This window comes from Trachypithecus francoisi, unplaced genomic scaffold (genome assembly GCF_009764315.1).
Source record: "Trachypithecus francoisi isolate TF-2019V2 unplaced genomic scaffold, Tfra_2.0 Lachesis_group4, whole genome shotgun sequence".
Classification (NCBI taxonomy): Eukaryota; Metazoa; Chordata; class Mammalia; order Primates; family Cercopithecidae; genus Trachypithecus; species Trachypithecus francoisi.
Genome location: NW_022681469.1, coordinates 70,309,846 through 70,330,158, shown reverse-complemented (window position 1 = coordinate 70,330,158; position 20,313 = coordinate 70,309,846).

Below are 20,313 nucleotides of genomic sequence, written 5' to 3'. Positions count from 1 at the left end.
TTTTCTTTTTTTTTTTTTTATTATACTTTAAGTTCTAGGGTACATGTGTATAACGTGCAGGTTTGTTACATATGTATACTTGTGCCATGTTGGTGTGCTGCACCCATCAACTCGTCAGCACCCATCAATTCATCATTTATATCATGTATAACTCCACAATGCAATCCCTCCCCCCTCCCCCCTCCCCATGATAGGCCCCAGTGTGTGATGTTCCCCTTCCCAAGTCCAAGTGATCTCATTGTTCAGTTCCCACCTATGAGTGAGAACATGCGGTGTTTGGTTTTCTCTTCTTGTGATAGTTTGCTAAGAATGATGGTTTCCAGCTGCATCCATGTCCCTACAAAGGACGCAAACTCATCCTTTTTTATGGCTGCATAGTATTCCATGGTGTATATTTGCCACATTTTCTGAATCCAGTCTGTCACAGATGGACATTTGGGTTGATTCCAAGTCTTTGCTATTGTGAATAGTGCTGCAATAAACATACGTGTGCATGTGTCTTTGTAGTAGAATAATTTATAATCCTTTGGGTATATACCCAGTAGTGGGATGGCTGGGTCATATGGTACATCTAGTTCTAGATCCTTGAGGAATTGCCATACTGTTTTCCATAATGGTTGAACTAGTTTACAATCCCACCAACACCTGTTGTTTCCTGACTTTTTAATGAACACTAAAAAGTGTTCCTATTTCTCCACATCCGCTCCAACACCTGTTGTTTCCTGACTTTTTAATGATTGCCACTCTAACTGGTGTGAGATGGTATCTCATTGTGGTTTTGATTTGCATTTCTCTGATGGCGAGTGATGAGCATTTTTTCATGTGTCTGTTGGCTGTATGAATGTCTTCTTTTGAGAAATGTCTGTTCATATCCTCTGCCCACTTTTTGATGGGGTTGTTTGTTTTTTTCTTGTATATTTGTTTGAGTTCTTTGTAGATTCTGGATATTAGCCCTTTGTCAGATGAGTAGATTGCAAAAATTGTCTCCCATTCTGTAGGTTGCCTGTTCACTCTGATGGTAGTTTCTTTTGCTGTGCAGAAGCTCTTTAGTTTAATTAGATCCCATTTGTCAATGTTGGCTTTTGCTGCCGTTGCTTTTGGTGTTTTAGACATGAAGTCCTTGCCCATGCCTATGTCCTGAATGGTACTACCTAGATTTTCTTCTAGGGTTTTTATGGTATTAGGTCTAACATTTAAGTCTCTAATCCATCTTGAATTAATCTTCGTATAAGGAGTAAGGAAAGGATCCAGTTTCAGCTTTCTACTTATGGCTAGCCAATTTTCCCAGCACCATTTATTAAATAGGGAATCCTTTCCCCATTTCTTGTTTCTCTCAGGTTTGTCAAAGATCAGATGGCTGTAGATGTGTGGTATTATTTCTGAGGACTCTGTTCTGTTCCATTGGTCTATATCTCTGTTTTGGTACCAGTACCATGCTGTTTTGGTTACTGTAGCCTTGTAGTATAGTTTGAAGTCAGGTAGCGTGACGCCTCCAGCTTTGTCCTTTTGACTTAGGATTGTCTTGGCAATGCGGGCTCTTTTTTGGTTCCATATGAACTTTAAAGCAGTTTTTTCCAATTCTGTGAAGAAAGTCATTGGTAACTTGATGGGGATGGCATTGAATCTATAAATAACCTTGGGCACTTTGGCCATTTTCACGATATTGATTCTTCCTATCCATGAGCATGGTATGTTCTTCCATTTGTTTGTGTCCTCTTTGATTTCACTGAGCAGTGGTTTGTAGTTCTCCTTGAAGAGGTCCTTTACATCCCTTGTAAGTTGGATTCCTAGGTATTTTATTCCCTTTGAAGCAATTGTGAATGGAAGTTCATTCCTGATTTGGCTCTCTGTTTGTCTGTTCCTGGTGTATAAGAATGCTTGTGATTTTTGCACATTAGTTTTGTATCCTGAGACTTTGCTGAAGTTGCTTATCAGCTTCAGGAGATTTTGGGCTGAGACGATGGGGTTTTCTAAATATACAATCATGTCATCTGCAAACAGGGACAATTTGACTTCTTCTTTTCCTAACTGAATACCCTTGATTTCTTTCTCTTGCCTGATTGCCCTAGCCAGAACTTCCAACACTATGTTGAATAGGAGTGGTGAGAGAGGGCATCCCTGTCTTGTGCCAGTTTTCAAAGGAATTTTTCCAGTTTTTGCCCATTCAGTATGATATTGGCTGTGGGTTGTCATAAATAGCTCTTATTATTTTGAGTTACGTTCCATCAATACCGAATTTATTGAGCGTTTTTAGCATGAAGGGCTGTTGAATTTTGTCAAAAGCCTTTTCTGCATCTATTGAGATAATCATGTGGTTCTTGTCTTTGGTTCTGTTTATATGCTGGATTACGTTTATTGATTTGCGAATGTTGAACCAGCCTTGCATCCCAGGGATGAAGCCCACTTGATCATTGTGGATAAGCTTTTTGATGTGCTGCTGAATTCGGTTTGCCAGTATTTTATTGAGGATTTTTGCATCGATGTTCATCAGGGATATTGGTCTAAAATTTTCTTTTTTTGTTGTGTCTCTGCCAGGTTTTGGTATCAGGATGATGTTGGCCTCATAAAATGAGTTAGAGAGGATTCCCTCTTTTTCTATTGATTGGAATAGTTTCAGAAGGAATGGTACCAGCTCCTCCTTGTACCTCTGGTAGAATTCAGCTGTGAATCCATCTGGTCCTGGACTTTTTTTGGTGGGTAGGCTCTTAATTATTGCCTCAATTTCAGAGCCTGCTATTGGTCTATTCAGGGATTCAACTTCTTCCTGGTTTAGTCTTGGGAGAGTGTAAGTGTCCAGGAAATTATCCATTTCTTCTAGATTTTCTAGTTGATTTGCGTAGAGGCGTTTATAGTATTCTCTGATGGTAGTTTGTATTTCTGTGGGGTCGGTGGTGATATCCCCTTTATCATTTTTTATTGTATCTATTTGATTCCTCTCTCTTTTCTTCTTTATTAGTCTTGCTAGCGGTCTGTCAATTTTGTTGATCTTTTCAAAAAACCAACTCCTGGATTCATTGATTTTTTGGAGGGTTTTTTGTGTCTCTATTTCCTTCAGTTCTGCTCTGATCTTAGTTATTTCTTGCCTTCTGCTAGCTTTTGAATGTGTTTGCTCTTGCCTCTCTAGTTCTTTTAATTGTGATGTTAGAGTGTCAATTTTAGATCTTTCCTGCTTTCTCTTGTGGGCATTTAGTGCTATAAATTTCCCTCTGCACACTGCTTTAAATGTGTCTCAGAGATTCTGGTATGTTGTATCTTTGTTCTCACTGGTTTCAAAGAACATCTTTATTTCTGCTTTCATTTTGTTATGTACCCAGTAGTCATTCAGGAGCAGGTTTTTCAGTTTCCATGTAGTTGAGCGGTTTTGATTGAGTTTCTTAGTCCTGAGTTCTAGTTTGATTGCACTGTGGTCTGAGAGACAGTTTGTTATAATTTCTGTTCTTGTACATTTGCTGAGGAGTGCTTTACTTCCAATTATGTGGTCAATTTTGGAATAAGTGCGATGTGGTGCTGAGAAGAATGTATATTCTGTTGATTTGGGGTGGAGAGTTTTATAGATGTCTATTAGGTCCGCTTGGTGCAGAGATGAGTTCAATTCCTGGATATCCTTGTTAACTTTCTGTCTCGTTGATCTGTCTAATGTTGACAGTGGAGTGTTGAAGTCTCCCATTATTATTGTATGGGAGTCTAAGTCTCTTTGTAAGTCTCTAAGGACCTGCTTTATGAATGTGGGTGCTCCTGTATTGGGTGCATATATATTTAGGATAGTTAGCTCTTCCTGTTGAATTGATCCCTTTACCATTATGTAATGGCCTTCTTTGTCTCTTTTGATCTTTGATGGTTTAAAGTCTGTTTTATCAGAGACTAGGATTGCAACCCCTGCTTTTTTTTGTTCTCCATTTGCTTGGTAGATCTTCCTCCATCCCTTTATTTTGAGCCTATGTATGTCTCTGCATGTGAGAATGGTGTCCTGAATACAGCAGACTGATGGGTCTTGACTCTTTATCCAATTTGCCAGTCTTTGTCTTTTAATTGGAGCATTTAGTCTATTTACATTTAAGGTTAATATTGTTATGTGTGAACTTGATCCTGCCATTATGATATTAACTGGTTATTTTGCTCGTTAGTTGATGCAGTTTCTTCCTAGCCTCGATGGTCTTTACATTTTGGCATGTTTTTGCAATGGCTGGTACCGGTTGTTCCTTTCCATGTTTAGGGCTTCCTTCAGGGTCTCTTGTAAGGCAGGCCTGGTGGTGACAAAATCTCTAAGCATTTGCTTATCTGTAAAGGATTTTATTTCTCCTTCACTGATGAAGCTTAGTTTGGCTGGATATGAAATTCTGGGTTGAAAATTCTTTTCTTTAAGAACCTTGAATATTGGCCCCCACTCTCTTCTGGCTTGTAGAGTTTCTGCCGAGAGATCTGCTGTTATTCTGATGGGCTTCCCTTTGTGGGTAACCCGACCTTTCTCTCTGGCTGCCCTTAAGATTTTTTCCTTCATTTCAACTTTGGTGAATCTGGCAATTATGTGTCTTGGAGTTGCTCTTCTGGAGGAGTATCTTTGTGGCGTTCTCTGTATTTCCTGAATTTGAATGTTGGCCTGCCCTACTAGGTTGGGGAAGTTCTCCTGGATGATATCCTGAAGAGTGTTTTCCAACTTGGTTCCATTTTCCCCCTCACTTTCAGGCACCCCAATCAGACGTAGATTTGGTCTTTTTACATAATCCCATACTTCTTGCAGTCTTTGTTCATTTCTTTTTCTTCTTTTTTCTTTTGGTTTCTCTTCTCACTTTGTTTCATTCATTTGATCCTCATTCGCTGATACTCTTTCTTCCAGTTGATCGAGTCAGTTACTGAAGCTTATGCATTTGTCACGTATTTCTCATGTCATGGTTTTCATCTCTGTCATTTCGTTTATGACCTTCTCTGCATTAATTAGTCTGGCTGTCAATTCTTCCACTCTTTTTTCAAGATTTTTAGTTTCTTTGTGCTGGGTACATAATTCCTCCTTTAGCTCTGAGAAGTTTGATGGACTGAAGCCTTCTTCTCTCATCTCGTCAAAGTCATTCTCTGACCAGCTTTGATCCGTTGCTGGCGATGGGCTGCGCTCCTTTGCAGGGGGAGATGCGCTCTTATTTTTTGAATTTCCAGCTTTTCTACCCGGCTTCTTCCCCATCTTTGTGGTTTTATCTGTCTCTGGTCTTTGATGATGGTGACGTACTGATGGTGTTTTGGTATAGGTGTCCTTCCTGTTTGTTTTCCTTCTGACAGTCAGGACCCTCAGCTGTAGGTCTGTTGGAGATTGCTTGAGGTCCACTCCAGACCCTGTTTGCCTGGGTATCAGCAGCAGAGGTTGTAGAAGATAGAATATTGCTGAACAGCGAGTGTACCTGTCTGATTCTTCCTTTGGAAGCTTCCTCTCAGGGGTGTACTCCACCCTGTGAGGTATGGGGTGTCAGACTGCCCCTAGTGGGGGATGTCTCCCAGTTAGGCTACTCAGGGATCAGGGACCCACTTGAGCAGGCAGTCTGTCCCTTCTCAGATCTCAACCTCCGTGTTGGGAGATCCTCTGCTCTCTGCAAAGCTGTCAGACAGAGTCGTTTGCGTCTGCAGAGGTTCTGCTGCTTTTTTGTTGTTGTTTTTTATCTGTGCCCTGTCCCCAGAGGTGGAGTCTACAGAGACAGGCAGGTTTCCTTGAGCTGCTGTGAGCTCCACCCAGTTCGAGCTTCCCAGTGGCTTTGTTTACCTACTTAAGCCTCAGCAATGGCGGGCGCCCCTCCCCCAGCCTCGCTGCTGCCTTGCAGTTAGATCGCAGACTGCTGTATTAGCAATGAGGGAGGCTCCGTGGGCGTGGGACCCTCCCGGCCAGATGTGGTATATATTCTCCTGGTGTGCCCGTTTGCTTAAAGTGCAGTATTGGGGTGGGAGTTACCCGATTTTCCAGGTGTTGTGTGTCTCAGTTCCCCTGGCTAGGAAAAGGGATTCCCTTCCCCCTTGTGCTTCCCAGGTGAGGCGATGCCTCGCCCTGCTTCAGCTCTCACTGGTCGGGCTGCAGCAGCTGACCAGCACCTATTGTCTGGCACTCCCTAGTGAGATGACCCCAGTACTTCAGTTGAAAATGCAGAAATCACCGGTCTTCTGTGTCGCTCGCGCTGGGAGTTGGAGACTGGAGCTGTTCCTATTCGGCCATCTTGCTCCGCCCAACCTGTATCTTTAAGAAAGAAAGAGTGCCTTTTTCCTCTAGTGTTGTTGCCTCATGATTCTGATGAGTATGTGAACTGCACTTAACCTGAGTCTAAAAGTCACAAAATCTGGAAACTTACTTCCTGCAGCATCTCTTTTCTCTGCCTTTGACATGTGCTCCCTTCCAAGTTCTGCTTTTGTCCATTCTCTAGAGATTAGGTAGTGGCTTTTTGTATTATGTATGGCTTTTATAGTTTTATCCTTCAGTAGGATCTCAGTCCATTCGTCACCATTTTAAAATTTCCTCATCTTTCTTGAAATCTTCATTCTGATCTAATTTGCATAAGTTGAATTACCTTCTTGTGTAATTTTCTCAGAAAGCGCACTTGGTGATGTGTTTTCTTTTTATGCTGGTTTGTCTCAGCTCAGAAAAAAATTTATTCAGTCCTGTTTTTGATAAATTGCATCTTTAATCATTTTGATTTATTGTTTTTAGAAAAATCAAGACTTTTTAGTTTACATTTCTATTTTTTCTTCCTTTTGTTTTCATCCTTTTCATTTATTTCTTAACCTTTTTCCTCTGCATTCTGTAAGATCATTTTAAATTTATACTTCCCATCACTTAGTCTATGTTTCTCAGTATCAATTCTGTAATTTAAAAATTACCACTAAAGTGATATTTTATTTCTGTTTATTTCCTCTTACTATCCCTTTAAAAACTAACATTTACATTTTATCCTTTTATATTCCTTTCAGCCATATTTATTTTTAACTTCATTTTGTTTCCCTATTCAGATTTTGGTTCCTTTTTCCTAGAGGTTGTGACTTTTCAATTTTTTAAAACAGTGGAATTATATTAGACATTTTCCTTCAATTTCTATATGTAATTATCTTTAAAGGTATACTTTTTCTTTTCTTTTTAAATATGTTGTACCCCTATACTTGCTTTTCAGTATATTTGTTTAAGCCCATCCTATTTTTTCTGCCTCTATTCTTTTTATAATAATAGAAAATGTCATTTATAGAGTATCAGCTTCAGTTTAGACACTGTAATGGATATTTCCATGCATTAATTATCAGTATTTCTATTTAATAAGTGAGGAAGCTAAAGCTTAGAGTGGAGAGGCTAGAATTAAAACTCATGTCCATGTGGATTGAAAGACCATGCTTTCTCCATGATCTCTGGAATCAGTGCTCTTTCCATAAAGGATATTTATAAAGAATCAGAGTGCTTGGATCACACTTAGCCAACTTGATGCTAGTTGAATTCCATATAAATTTCCTGAAGAAACCAAGTGACGGTGCAGTTATGAGTCTAATTCCCAGTATTCAGCAGTCTTCTGTTTTTGTTGGACTGACTGAAATGTGGGGTGTTCTTTTACCACTTCTGCTTAAACAAAAATTAACACTGAGAGCCAATGCAAAACCTGTGTAGTTACCTGGACTCTACTTGTCTCTTCTTAAGTATTTTACTAGTGGGATTTTTATTACCCAAGAGGCAAATAATAACATAAGGCTACCTTTTCTGTTTTTGAGTGGTTGTTTATTGCAGTTGGAATTGAGATCTGCTCTGTTTTTACAGAAATATAAACTGATGGCAGCACTAAGGAGCATAACTCTGGCTGCTTCAAAATACAATGTCCATTCCACATGGAGTGACTGCTCATTTTTTATTTAGCTTATACATCCCCTGCATTTTCAAGTGAGTGACTGACAATGTATCTTCCTTGTACCTTCTTAGGATGGACAGTTTATTGTTTCTAGTTAGCAAAGTATTCATGAGTCATAAATTGTATTCCTTAACAGGTTTGATCAGTGATGTAGGTAAAGTACAGTTATGAAAAAGTTCTCCTGGTTCATGGCAATAGGTTGACTAGCAATCTAAATTTTTGGATTTGTGTTGGTTTTATCTATTTCTTTCTCATTTTGTGGTGTGTGTGTGTGTGTGTGTGTGTGTGTGTCTTTAATAGATAGAAAGGTTGTATCAGGGAATGAAAGACAGGTACTTTTTTTTGTTTTTCTTTTCTTTCCTGAGACAAGGTCTTGCTATTGCCCAGGTGGGAGTGCAATGGCACGATCATGGCTCAACAGCTCACTGCAGCCTTGACTTTAAATTTGTCCTTTTTGCTGTGTTTATTTTTCTATTACCACCACCCTAATCTAGGCCCTCATTATCTTAAGAGCCATGTCACTTTATTTTATGCCTCCAGTATCTTTTCTCCTTAATCAGCCATATGTCCTAACACCCTTCTCTCTAATCTACTATGAATCCTACCACCACTTTCTCCTCTAACACCCAACTCCTGAAGCACTTTTGTATCATCCTCCTACACAGGCGACTATGGTTGATGTGGGTTGGTTATAGCAACATGTACCAAGTAGTCTTCTTAGACCTAACTAAACATTCAGACTTACTTAGACTTAGATTATCAAAGGCTGCATTAACACCACACTACTCAAAAGGAGTAGGAAGACACAAAGATTGCCACATGGCAGCATCAGGTCTTTCTTTTTCCTCTCTCTCTCTCTCTTTTTTTCCCCAGAGACAGGATTTCACTATGTTGCCCAGGCTGGTCTCGAACTCCTAGGCTCAAGGGATCCTCCTAGGTCAGCCTCCACAGAGGCCGGGATTACTGGCATGCACCACCATGCCCAGCTGGGTCTTTCTTTCCTGAGGGAGTTATTATAGCAGTCCAATAGCTAAGAGGCAAGAGAACTATCTGGCTTAGAAGTCTTCAGTTCTGTAGGTGCAGCTCTTTAACAACCCTCTTTAACAACCCTTGGAAGGCATAGCTTCCAAGATCCTTGCAGGGACATGCCAGTTACAAAAGTCACATCGTTTAAGGAAGTTGAAAGTATGACATCCACATCAGTTCTTTAAAGTTAGTTTATAGTTCTTCATCATCCGGGGTTATTTTTGCATTAAGCAATGTTATGAGGCAATATAATTAATATTCTATCCTTATTGTATTAAAAAATTCATATTCTATCTTTATTGGGTTATCAGGGAAAAGAAACAGCAACTCAACTGAAGATTAGCATCTCAAGCAGAAGGGGAAATAATTTTGTTAACTCTTTGTCTGCAATTGACAATTAAGTTGGAACTCCTTGATTAATTATTGAAGGCTTTTAATGCTCTGCCCTTCCTGCCCCATTTATTCAAACCTCCTTCCCAGTGAACCCCAGATAGCCTCCTCTGATTCTGTCACTTAATATACTAAGAACCTAAAATACTTTCTTCATCATATTCTGAAATTCAGTGTCTGCTGTGATTCCAGGCAAGTAGTAGCCATTTATGAAATAGCTGCAGAATAGAATATCAAAGTTATAAGAGACATTAAAGATTGATGGCTTGATACTTTTTTGCATTAATATAAACTAAACATAGAAGAAAACAGAATACCTTTTTGACTTATTGGTGGATTGAGAGAGCACCACTGCAAAACTTTTTTTTGGGTAAAAAAAACTCACAGCTCAACGTTAAAAAAAAAAATCACCTTAACCGAAACATCTAGCAGTATGAATCTTACAGAAAAAGCACAATGATAACATAAAAGTCGAAGTTGAACCATAAAATTTTTTGGGTTTCAGAAGTGCAGGAAAGACTTACTTTCCAACTTAGAGGCAGGGAGCTGTGAGGCTAAGCAGAGAACATGGAATATGAGGTGTTAGGAGATAGGAAACTAAGGAAGAGGTTCAGGCTGTCTGGTTGTATGACTCCTAGCAAGTTAGTTACCTTTTCTGTGCCTTGGCACATGTCCATGAATATACATAGTGATATTTTCCCATTATTTACCTGAAGTAATAAAGTTAGGATTAATGAGGTGGTACTGTGAAATGCCTCAAGTGATATAGAAGAGAAATTCAACAGAAATGTAAGGTATTTTTATTTTTTCCTTTGACTATCAGAGGGTAGAGCAAGAAGAAGATGATTTACAATAAAGCAGCTTTTAATTGTGACTACATAGGCCAATTAGAACAGACATCAACAATTTTTCATGAATTTGGTCAACATGAATAGACAATTAAATTAACTCAGGCTAACCTATATTATTTCATTCTTCAGTAGAATAATTTTGAATATAAATGATTCTTGTAATTGCTCCCCCACTTTTTACATTTTTGTGTGAAAGAATCATGAGCAAATCCTCAGTCCCTTTTTAGATAAAAGACTGAGCATTTTAAAATTACATTTTGAACAAACAATACTGGACAAAACCTATTTCATAATAAAGAACAAAATAGAAAATTTCATGAGCTGCATATCTGATAATTGTGCTGCCAAGGTAAACTCCAAAACAGATGGACAAGTTGAAAGATGTGTACCTTGAACAATGCCAAACCTAAATTTTATGCCAAGTTAAAGGGTGCATTTTAAATGTGTGATACATTATCATGTGTGTTTTTGAATGGAAGTAATGAACATATGGTAGGAATTGATAATCCTCCTTTTTAAAATAAATATTTTTTTCCATAAAAGCATAGGAAAGAGTGGTACTTTATATGGTGTTTAACATTTATCAGCTATAGTCCAAGGAAGTAATAAGCCAAACTTCCTTTTTAAGGAAACTTGGACTCCTATAATTCTCTCTCTTGCTCACATGAGTCTTAGTAAGTAAAAGTAATAGAGTGAACAGGAATGCTTCCCAGACTGCATTTATTCAGTCTGTGTAATTTATTACCATAGGAGGTCATCAAGCCAGTTATAACAGCTGGATTCAAAATGAGGTTGGGAGAATTTCATAACCAATAACATTTATATAGTAAAGTAAGTGACTTAAGAGTTTTATGTTTTAGGTCATAAGATCATACTTCAGTTCATAAAATACTAAACCATAGAGTTAGAAAGAGCATTTTTATTTTAAAATAACCATGGAGACCTTTGATAGAGACCACTTCTGGTGGCTTGTGATAGACAAAAATGACCTAACAACAGCAAAATAGGAAAGGTATTTGATGGCAAGTCCAATATTTATATAACACCACAAACAAACACAACAAGCAACATGTCCAGCAAAATTTCACCTTCTGCCTCTGTTGACAAAATAGCTGACTGAAAAAGATAAAAATTCGGTTGAACAAATTATTGATATTATGGAGACATAAAAATCTTGCCTTTTATTGATTTCTGCTTAAAAAATAGGAATTCAAGTAAACTTGCTTGGATGTTTACATATAACTTAAATGCATCCAAATAGTAACAAACTGATCTAATTTGTAATATATATATATATTTTTAAATTTATTTGTGGAGTGGGAGGTATTCAGATACAGCTTTTTAGTTAGGATTGTTTCATGGTCCTTCTCCTAGTTAGACCTGTAATGCAATGGTTTCTTACTCAGAGTAAGTAGATTAACCAGGAATTCAATAATTTTAAATCCAATGCAATGCCAGTTAGTTCTCAGAACTCCTGATTTTTACAGAAGGAAAACATATTTTCTAGGCTCAGAGACTGTGGAAATTACAGTGTTGCTCTTGAAGCAGGAAAGCTTTTATCTTGACATTGACATTCAAAAGTCTTGCTTTTTAGTTGTACTTTAGATATAAGAAATGTTGTGGACCAAAATTTGTAATGTGTAAAACTGTGTAATGTATGTTAGTTTGATCTTATGATGTATACCAATAGTCTGTGATCCACACTTATGAAGGGGCAGTAGACTTGGAATAATTCTTTTTAGTTTCTTTCATGTTAGGTCTTACTCTCCATTTGGAGTATGGAGGCTATTAAGCAGAGGCATGAGGCTGATTCTTCATAATATTTTCTACATTTGCTTTTAGTATTACCTATATTGCTTGTTTTCTGAAATCAACTCTCAAATATATAGATATATGATCTGCTGACTTGATTTAATGCTGGGCAGGAACAGAGATGATGATAGTAGAAACACAGAGCTTTAAAATTGGTTTTTGAACTTATAGAAACAGAGAGTAGAATGGTGGTTAATTTATGCTAGGAGGAGAAGGGAGAGAAGATATTGGTCAAGGCTACAAAATTTCAGTTAGACAAGAAGAATAAATTTCAGAGATCTATTATATATCATGGTAACTACAGTTAATAACAGTATATTATAAATGTGTCCTCTATGATCAGGAACAAGACAAGTGTGCCCATGCTTCCTACAGCTATTCAGCATAGTACTGGGATTCCTAGCCAGAGCAATTAGGCAAGAGAAAAAAAAGATAGAAGGCATCCAAATTGGAAAGGAAGCAGTTAAATTGTTCCTATATACAATTTATTGTACAATTTACAATTTCTATAAATATGTAGAAATCCCCAAAGACTCCACCAAAAAACTGTTAGAACTAATAAACAAATTTAGTAAAGTTTCAGAATACAAAACCAATGTGCAAAACTAGTAGCATTACTATACAATAACGATGAGCTATCTGAAAAAAAAATCAAGAACACAATTCCATTTACAGTAGTTACAATGTAACAAAATACTTAGAATGAACAAGTTGAAAGATATGTGCATTCTAAACCAATGCATAACCTATATTTATATTCCAAGTTAAAAATGCATTCTAAAAGTGCACTTGATACGTTACAGTATGTGCTTTTGAGTGGAAGTAATAAACATTCAATAAGAACTGATAACTCTCCTTTTTGAAACAAAGAGTGATACTTTATATGGTGTTCAACATTTATCAGCTACTCTAGCTGTGTTAAATTTAACCACAAGGTTAAATTTAACAAAGGAAAACTGTAAAACATTAATGAAAGAAATTGAAGAAGGCACAGATAAATGGAAATATATCTCATGTTCATGAATTAAAAGAATCTATACTGTTAAAATGTCCATAATTTCACAGAGAAAAAACAACCCAAAAATTCATGTAGATCCACCAAAGACCACAAATATTGAAGGCGAACTTGCTGCAAAAAGAATAAAGCTGGAGGTATCACACTGTCTGACTTTAAAATATACTACAAAGCTACAGTAACCAAAACAGCATGGCACTGACATAAAAACAGACATGCAGACTGATGGAACAGAATATAGAGCCCAGAAATAAATCTATGCATTGGTCAATTTGTATTTGACTAAGAACATAGAATGGAGAAAGGACAGTCTCTTCAATAAATGGTGTTGGGACAACTGAATATCCACATGCAGAAGAATGAAATTAGACTCTTATCTCACACCATAGAGAAAAATCAACCCCCAATGAATTAAGAAGTTAAATGTAAGATATGAAACTGTAAAACTACTAGAAGAAATCATAGAAGAAAAGCTCCATGACATTGGTCTGGGCAATGATTTTTTTTGACCCCAAAAGCACAGGCAACACAAACAAAAATAGGCAAATGGAATTAGATCAAATTAAAATGCTTCTGCACAGCAAAAGAAACAATCAACAGAGTGAAGAGACAAGCTATGAAAAGGAGAAAATATTTGCAAATGGTACATCTGGTAAGGCGCTAATATCCAAAATATTTAAGGAATTCAAACAACTCAATAGCAAGAAAGTAAATAACCCAACTAAAAACTGGGCAAAGGACCTGCATAGACATTTCCCAAAAGAAGACATACAAATGGCTGACAAGTGTATGAAAAAATGCTCAGTCTCACTAATCATCAAGTGAAATGCATATTAAAACCACAACGATACACCACTTCACATCAGTTAGAATGGTTATTATTAAAAAAGAAAAAAGGTAACAAGTGTTGGTGAAGATGTGTAGAAAACAGAATCCTTGCATACTGTTGGTGAGGATGTAATTAGCACAGCCCTTATGAAAAACAGAATGGAGCTTCCTCAAAAGATTAAAACTAGAATTACAGTATGATCCAGCAATCCCACTTACTGGGAATATATTTAAAGGAAATGAAATCAGTATGTCAAAGAGTTATCCATACTCCTATGTTCATTATAGCGTCATTCACAGTAGCCAAGGGTTGGAATCAATCTAAATGGCCATCAGTGGATGAATGGATAAAGAACATGTAGCATATACACAATGGAATACTATTCAGACTTTAAAAATAAGGAAATTCTGTTATTTGTAACCACGCGGATGAACCTGGAGGACATTGTATTAAGTGAAATAAGCAAAGCACTGAAAGACAAATACTGTGTGATCTCACTTACATGTGGTATCTGAAGAAGCTGAACTCATAGAAATAGAAAGTAAAATGTCGTTACTAGGGCTGGGTAGGGGAGAGAAGCAGGTGGGGATTTGGAGTGATGTCAGTCAAAGTCTACAAAATTTCAGTTAGGAGAAATAAGCTCAAGAGATCTATTGTATAACATGGTGACTGTGCTTAATAACAATGTATTGTATTCTTGAAAATTGCTAAAAGAATAGATTTTAACTCTCTCCTTCCACAAAAAGGAAAAGTAAAGAAAAACTGAAAGCTAGCCATCATCATATACTTTTCTCTTGCCTTAGGTGTTAATTTACTTATCATAACAGAGATTGTAGTTCTTTTGAGCCTTTTATAGGAACTCTTTGTACTTCTGTTCATATGTGACCAATTATTTCCATAAGTGGGTAGGAAATTTGAAAATCTGACTAACTTAGTTGTAATGACCAGATCTTGAAGTAGCCGTTAGGCACATGAAGTTTATTGACCACATCTGCTAGATCTTTAGAGGTAATAGGTTCAGTCAATCTAAGCAACAGCTTGTCATGAGCACAGGGATAGAGCAATGCTTTTGAACTGTACTGTGCATACAAATCACCTGGGAATCTTATTGAAATGCAGATATTCTGCTTCATAGGTCTAGAATGAACACGGAAGCTCTAAATTTCTTTTCTTTTCTTTTTTTTTTTTTGAGACAGGGTCTAGCTCTGTTGCCCAAGCTGGAGTGCAGTGCCATGATCATGGCTCACTGTAGCCTCCATCTCCCCAGCTGAAGCAATCCTCTCACCTCAGCCTTCTAAGTAGCTAGGACTGCAGGAGCATTTTTGTATTTATTTTTCGTAGAGACTGGGTTTCACCATGTTGCCCAGGATAGTCTTGAATTCCTGGGCTCAAACTAGGTACCTGCCTCTGCCTCCCAAAGTGGTGGGGTTACAGGTGTGAGCCACTGTGCCTGGCCAAAACTCTGAATTTCTAACGTTTTCAGATGTGGGTGAAGCTTCTAGTTTGGGCTTAACATGGAATAGAAAAAAGCTACCTAACTATCTGACCCTTGTGTCTGACTCTCTACTTTTGCTTTTGGTCTTCTTAGTACTTTACCAAAGATCATATATGCTGGTATTGAGAATCCATACTCTGCAGCACTTAAATAAAGTGAAAGACTCTTACTTGTCTTAAAGCTGTCATTTTCTCTTACAAGCTATGTGAATAGTCTCAATCTCTTTTATTTGTCTTTGTATACATAGATCCAGAATTATGTTTGTCTCATTCTATGATTATTTTGTGAGGTAATATCAGAATTTAGAACCTTTTATAAAATAGATAAGTGAATCTATGTTTGGAAATATGGTTCACTCAAACACTCATAGTTTAATTTAGAGATAAAAAGGAATCATTTGATTTAAAGTGCATATTATTGGGAATATGGACAATATCACTGAAAGTTACTATTGAGTGGAAGTTTACAATTTCAGGGAAATGTCAATCACATCTAAACATACTTGTAAGGGACAAAAAGAAAACAACCCTGGAAAAACATTCTAACCACAAGGTGGCAGTATAATATACAGGAAAAGGAATTTTAGATGAAATAAGATTTCAGTCAGATCTCTGAGGAAATGATTGTCAAAATAAATAGCATTTCCTAATGCAGTGGTATGCAGAAATGCCTCAGTGAAGATTCTTATTTTTCTTATTTGTGGCATTCTCGAATAAACACACTCTAAATTGTAAGCTGTGTAAATTGGGCATTTTCTTGGGTCCTCAGTCTACATTTGCAGAGGACAACTTCAGATTTAAAAACAAATCTGTAATGTAATATTTTTATGTATTTTGGTTCAATTTAATCAAAAGTTAGGATATGTTACACGTAACTGTTTCCAAGATGTGAATCCTTGAAGCTTTGACGAGTTCTTAATTCCACATGATTTGTTTAAACTGCCTATTTGTATGAAGAATGTTTATTAAAAGTTTTGAAAATATTTTACTGTTCCATTCTTTGTGACACTACACTACCTTTTAAAAATCTTGAAAATATGCCTCATTGTCTTTCAGACTTTTTATCTTAGTCATGAAGATAACTGTGTTGTCTACTAAAAACCCAATGGATTGTGCTGTGAGCACCCTGCCAATAGTTCACTGGAAAGCCGAGATTCAGTTTACCTAACCAGTGTCCAGTAGAAAAGTGAGATAAATATTGCAAAAGACACAAGGGTAGCCAGATGAATAAGATTCACTTTTCCTTTTGGAAAAGGATTGGAAAGGTCATGCTTGGGGATGATAAGAGAATTCTGCAAAGAACAAAGACTTGTAAATTAAATTATTCATCTGTTCCAGCTTTTTAAATAACTTTCCATGAGGTGAAACTATGTTCTCTACATATTCAGAACCTCAAAATGCAAGCTGCAAGCCAGCACTTTTGGCAGCCAGTTGGGGATGGGGAAAAGAAAAACGTTCTGGTTGGGGTAATGGGTGAAATGTCTTTGCATTCCTCCTGTTGGCAGGATGACTGCACATCAAGCTGTTCTGGGGCTGGAAATCAGAGCGAAGATGAGGCCAAAAAAGCCAAGGAGGTACACCTGTGCAGATGTGCTCTGGGTCTGGCTCAGGTGTCCCCCATGCAAGGCAATAGGGGCTGTACTTTTGTTTGTTTTAGACTTAGCTAAGTCTAAACATATTTGGGCAGCAATATGTAAATCATATATGTCTAAATATGAGTGAGATTCCCTTAGAATCAGTGTGCAGAAACGAGTGAGTAGGGAGCAGTCTTTTTGGAATTTATGAATACCAGAGACTTCGGGTTTATGAAGTCTGTCATACTAGGATGCTCCTTCAATTACTCCAGTTGAAATAACAAAACACTGTTTGAAAAAGTTCAGTCTTCATCAATGTGGCAGGATGCTTATAGTGGTTAGCTAACAGAATTAATAAATATAAGGAGGGAAAATTTTAACATAGTAAGTCTTCCAGGAGGTGTAATGTCACAATCAGAAGTGGTGTTGGAAGTTTATGTTGACGTGAGCTTGAAACTGCTGACAAGTTATTTTGCTGAGATGTAGTTAATGCAGCAATGATATAGTTAATGCAGCAATGAAGCCAAGAAAATGTACATACACTTACATACAAAACATAAAGATGTAAGTTCAAAACTGAATCAATATATGAGGGATCACATGTCTGAGTAAAGCCATCATTATCCTTTAGTTTACTATTACTGTCACATTCAGAAAAGGTGTCTTTTCTTGGCCAAAAAAATATAATCTAGTGATGAAGTTTGTCTTGCCAAATTAAGTTGAAAAAATAACTAATACAAATTTTATGATTTTACCTTCCCAATTTGGTTAACAAAGTTAAAGCATTACTTTTAAAACCAGGCTTAATTAAACATCAAAATTATTGTGGCAACAGTCCTGTACCTGCAAGGCTCCTATCCTTGAGGACACCCAGGTAGGGGACACACACAGCACATGATGGACAAGTGTGCTACGTTGGATCCTTATCATTTTGCCTGAGTAAATAAAATGTGTTGACAACCATGGATACTAATTTACAATTTGGAGTGGCAGCAGAAACCACTGTTCTGTTTCTAAACAATCATAAATGGACTCTTCAGCATTATAACCAGGGATTAAGGGGATTCACATCAGGCCAAAGACATTCAGGACTGGGAAAGAAGACACAATATATCCTGAGGTTTCCATCTACCTTTTCACATTCAGAAAACAGGTATCATGTCAATGGAAATGGAATGTTGTTAAAAGATCAACTAAAATTTCACATAGCCTCCCTATAAAAGCAAGACAGTATTTCTGACGGAAGCAACCAGGAAAGTCAAACTCAGAGATTAACACTAGGAAGTGGGGCTATGCAGGGAATAGGAGTGGACATAGCAACATGGAACACCCAGAGATTATTTTCCTAACAGTGGCTGACACAGTGGGGACATCAGTGGGAACATGTATTGGTGTTGGAAACTGTATATGTATTGGTGTTGGAAATTGTATATGTAAATTTTAAACTTTGTAGGTAACTGAATTGTGTATGTATTGGTGTTGGAATGAATTGGACCCACATCTAGGGCACATCTAAGGCACATTTAGATGTGGGCCCAATTCATCCCAACACCAATACATATACAATTCAGTCACCTCCAAAGTTTAAAACTTATTTTCTTGCTAGAATTGCTCAGACAGCTTGTGATAGGCTTTGAACTGCCTAAACAAAGCATAATGACAGAAGGAGTTGTTATTTACTCTGATTACAGTGAGGAGGCTAACTTACCACTATATAACCAGGGAATGAGCACTTTTAGGTGGGAAGCAGATAGTAATTGCCTGGTCCAGTCAATGATATTCCCCCACCTGTGGATAAGGCAAGATGAGAACTCCTATGCTGTGGGTTAGGGGTGAAGCAACCCCTGAGTCATGCTAGGGCCAATAAGCTACTGCAGCTCTGATGAGGCCCCAGGAAGAGAAAGGTTATAGCTGTAGGCCCTGGCAATATGCAATAGATGGAAAAATCACAGAGCAGACAATGTGAGATACAAGGACAATGGGAAAATAAGCTTGTTTCCTAGAAAAGGTGGCAAGGAAGAGGCTTCCAGGATTGTCACCATTTTCTTATGGTGAGACTCATGCTTCTCTTCCTTACTTTCTTAGGAAAGAAGCAAAATATGACATTTCTTCTCAGTGAGTGATGCATAAGACATAATTAATTCCCCTGAAATAGAAATGTAATAGACAAAAATGTATTTGTGTAATATTGAATAAATGATTTTTAAACTAAATGAAATTAAGCACAATTCAGAAATTCTCTGTATTTTAGATTAGAATGATTTTTAATTGTAACTTTTAGTACTTTTTTAAAAGTATGCTTTAAGTTCTAGGGTGCATGTGCACAACGCACAGGTTTGTTACATAGGTACACATGTGCCATTTTGGTTAGCTGCACCCATCAACTTGTCATTTACATTAGGTATTTCTCCTAATGCTATTCCTCTCCCAGACCCCCAACCCCCAAGAGGCCCCAGTGTGTGATGTTTCCCACCCTGTGCCAATATGTTCTCATTGTTCAATTCCCACCTATGAGTGAGAACATACGGTGTTTGGTTTTCTGTCCTTGTGATAGTTTGCTTAGAATGATGGTTTCCAGCTTCATCTATGTCCCTGCAAAGGACATGAACTCATACCTTTTAATGGCTGCATAGTATTCCATGGTATATATGTGCCACATTTTCTTAATCCAGTCTATTATTGATGGACATTTGGGTTGGTTCCAAGTCTTTGCTATTGTGAATAGTGCCACAATAAACATACGTGTGCATATGTCTTTATAGTAGCATGATTTATACTCGTTTGTGTATGTGTGCATTAATGGGATGGCTGGGTCAAATGGCATTTCTAGTTCTAGATCCTTGAGGAATCGCCACACTGTCTTCCACAATTGTTGAACTAACTTACACTCTCACCAACAGTGTAAAAGCATTCCTATTTCTCCAAATCCTCTCCAGCATCTGTTGTTTCCTGAGTTTTTAAGGATTGCCATTCTAACTGGCATGAGATGCTATCTCATTGTGGTTTTGATTTGCCAGTGCACTGCTCTGATGACCAGTGATGATGGGTATTTTTTTATGTGTTTGTTGGCTGTATGAACGTCTTCTTTTGACAAGTGTCTGTTCATATCCTTTGCCCACTTTTAGATAGGGTTGTTGTTTTTTTTTCATGTAAATTTGTTTAAGTTCTTTGTAGATTCTGGATGTTAGCCCTCTTTCAGCTGGGTAGATTGCAAAAATTTTCTCCCATTCTGTAGGTTGCCTGTTCATTCTGATGGTAGTTTCTTTTGCTGTGCAGATGCTCTTTAATTTAATTAGATCCAATTAAACTAATTGTCTATTTTGTCTATTTTGGCTTTTGCTGCCATTGCTTTTGGTGTTTTAATCATGAAGCGTTTGCCCATGCCTATGTCCTGAATGGTATTGCCTAGGTTTTCTTCTAGGGTTTTTATGGTTTTAGGTCAGACATTTAAGTCTTTAATCCATCTTGAGTT